At 40.7% G+C, this 2,500-nt stretch overlaps 1 protein-coding gene across 4 annotated transcripts in view; it reads right to left on the reverse strand.

Moving 5' to 3' along the window:
• Positions 1 to 2,500, reverse strand: part of LOC135113626 (uncharacterized) — a 333,746-nt gene that overhangs the window by 330,511 nt on the left and 735 nt on the right. The gene's annotated exons all lie outside the window — the stretch shown is intronic.

Consider the following 2,500-nt stretch of genomic DNA (forward strand, 5'->3'; position numbering starts at 1 on the left):
CTTTTTCCCAATAACCAAAACAACAGGTAATTAATTAAGCCTTTATCAGAGTCTATAGAAATAAACAATTACTCGGAATCAAATATATAAAAATAAATTATTCAACAGAGAAAAAATAAAATAAATAAATAAACGAAGAAAGAATAATGCTTGCAGGCTCTCTCTCTCTCTCTCTCTCTCTCTCTCTCTCTCTCTCTCTCTCTCTCTCTCTCTCTCTCTCTCTCTCTACCACCTGCAACGTAAACACACACGCAACACTTCCCACACACACACACACACACACACACACACAGAAAAATCCGGTGTTACTTGAAAACTATTTTGGATCAAGTGAACTGAGCAAAGTAAACAATTTATTCCTCTCTCTCTCTCTCTCTCTCTCTCTCTCTCTCTCTCTCTCTCTCTCTCTCTCTCTCTCTCTCTCTCAACTTCCTAACTCTCTCTGCTTTCTCTTTCTGCTCCTCCTTTCATTTCCTCTTTCTTACTTTTTTTACAATATTCCTCCTCCTTTTCCTTTCTTTTCTTTCCTTCTCCTCCTCCTCCTCCTCATCTTGTTCTCTCTCCCTACCTACTCTTTCCTTCTTCTTCGTATTCATTCTCTCCCTCTTTTTCGTTTTCTTCCACCTTCTTTATTTTCCACTCTTCTCCTCATCCTTCTCATTATTCTTCTGCTCTTCCTCTATTTCCTCCTCCTTTCTTTAATCTTCCTACTTTTTTTTTCCTCTTCCCTATTATCTGTTCTCCCTAGTTTTCTTTGTAATATTTTTCTTCTTATCTTTTCTTTAACTTAATTTTCCTTCCTCGAACTCTCTCCTCTCCTCCTTTTTTTCCTTCGTTCTTACTTATTTTTCGTTAACCTACTTTCCTTCTTTCTCTAATTTTCATCTTCTTTCTCCCTTTCTCCTCCTATTCCTACTTATTTTTTGTTAACCTACTTTTCCTCCCCCTCCTCCTCCTCCTCCTCCTTCTCCTCCTCCTCCTCCTCCTCCTATTGGTGTCAACATCAGGAGATATAAACATAATAATAATCACCAATAAAGATTGTCATTAACCCACATTAACACTCTCTCTCTCTCTCTCTCTCTCTCTCTCTCTCTCTCTCTCTCTCTCTCTCTCTCTCTCTCTCATTCGCTTCCTCACCTTTTATTTTTCATATGCATTTAATTCCGCGCTCGAAAAGGAAGAAGTAATACAGAGGAAGAGAAGACAGGAGGAGGAAGTAACAAAAAGGAAAGGAGAAGGTAGGAGGAAATATAGAGGGAGGAAAGAAAAGGAAATAGCGGAGGATAAGGAGGAGTATGGAATAAGAAAAATGGGAGGAAGAGAGGAAAGAAAGGGAAGGGTAAAGGAAAGTAATGCAGGGTGGAGAAAAGAGGAAGGAAAAAAAGAAGGAGGAGGAGGAGGAGGAGGAGGAGGAGGAGGAGGAGGAGGAGGAGGAGGAGGAGGAGGAGGAACAGAAAAAAAAAAAGGTCAGGAGATTAAATAAGGAGAGAAACGAAATGAACAATGAAAAAACGTAGAGAGTGGACAGGGAAAATAAGGAAGGAAAAGAGGAGAAGGAAGAGAAGCAAGCAGAAGAAAACAATAACAGAGACAGAGACGACGAGAACAAGGAAGAGTACAAGAATAAAAACAAGAATAAAAAAAAACAAGAACAAGAATGAAAACAGGAAAAATCAGAACAAGAACAAAATAAGCAACAATAATAAGAGAAAAAAAGTAGAAAAAGAAAAGAACAAAAAACAAAAACAAGAGGAGCAGTGGAAGGAGGAGGTGAAGGAGGAAAGAATAGAGGTGTCCGTAGCAGTACATTCCATTACCGCCTCTCTTAATGAATAAAACTTGAAGACAATGAATGCTCTGGTGTTAATCTGTCAGAGTGCTTGATGAGGGAGGAAGGGAGAGAGGGAGAGCGAAGAAGGGAGAGGGGATGGACGAGCTGTTAGGGAGAAGGGAGAGGAGAAAGGGAGAAACGAGAGAAAAAGCGACACATGGAGGAGAAAAGGAATGGGGTGGAGAAAGATGAGGAAGAGAAACGGAATGTAGAAATTGAAAGGAAGAGAGAATTGACAATACAGTAATTCTTTTTAATAACTCCCCCCTCCTCGACGCCCCATTAAGGCCACTAACATAACTTGGAGAGCGAGGACCCCATGGACCCGCTTCTATAGACACTAACCAACTAAAAATTTCAGGGGCAGTTTCCAGCTTCTCTCTCTCTCTCTCTCTCTCTCTCTCTCTCTCTCTCTCTCTCTCTCTCTCTCTCTCTCTACGTCTCAAGTGTCGGGCAAGGATGTAAATCAGGCAGTGGATGTTTGAGATCCCGACTTCATTGGCAACATTATGCATTGGTGCCAAATATGGATGCTTACGACATTTATAAGAGTAAATTTAAAGCTAAAATATTGAAAGGCACGTATCCTGTCACGATACACGCCCCGCCCACCAATCAGGTCGTTTAACTGTGACGTAGTAGTAATCACCGACCCGACTAACAGTT

This window comes from Scylla paramamosain, chromosome 26 (assembly GCF_035594125.1).
Source record: "Scylla paramamosain isolate STU-SP2022 chromosome 26, ASM3559412v1, whole genome shotgun sequence".
Lineage (NCBI taxonomy): Eukaryota > Metazoa > Arthropoda > Malacostraca > Decapoda > Portunidae > Scylla > Scylla paramamosain.